The sequence below is a fragment of the Penaeus monodon genome, chromosome 20, assembly GCF_015228065.2.
Source record: "Penaeus monodon isolate SGIC_2016 chromosome 20, NSTDA_Pmon_1, whole genome shotgun sequence".
Lineage (NCBI taxonomy): Eukaryota > Metazoa > Arthropoda > Malacostraca > Decapoda > Penaeidae > Penaeus > Penaeus monodon.
In genome coordinates, this window is record NC_051405.1 from 29,014,892 (window position 1) to 29,015,289 (window position 398).

The following is a 398-nucleotide window of genomic DNA, read 5'->3' on the forward strand; positions in this document are numbered from 1 at the left end:
ATTAACAGAGGGCAGTGCATGTGCCTAAGGCCAGAGGGCTGATCTTATGTCCAAAGCATATTAGCTTCTTAGTTATATCCAGATAACATCATTCAATCTGCTGTGCTGTCATTCTACAGACAAATTATATCCAAAATTCAGTCTGTATCTGAATATGAGTGAAATAGACTTTCTAGAATTCACAAATTCCAGGCTTTTTTAGATATTTATTTACACTTATGCGTGAAACAGTTGGTATGTATCAGTATCAAATTTGTTATTTTTATGTTGTGTATTTCTTTTCGCCATTCTTGTTAAGAATGATACCCCCATTACCTGTTACTGTGTGATTAATAATGGCTGTAATAGGTTATCTATCAAGGCTTTAGTACGAAATGTAGATACGCTGCTTTAAATAA

At 33.7% G+C, this 398-nt stretch overlaps 1 protein-coding gene across 1 annotated transcript in view; it reads left to right on the plus strand.

The window, feature by feature from the left end:
- LOC119585744 overlaps positions 1–398 on the plus strand; it is a gene marked incomplete at its 5' end in the record, with an annotated part of 12,123 nt that overhangs the window by 4,562 nt on the left and 7,163 nt on the right.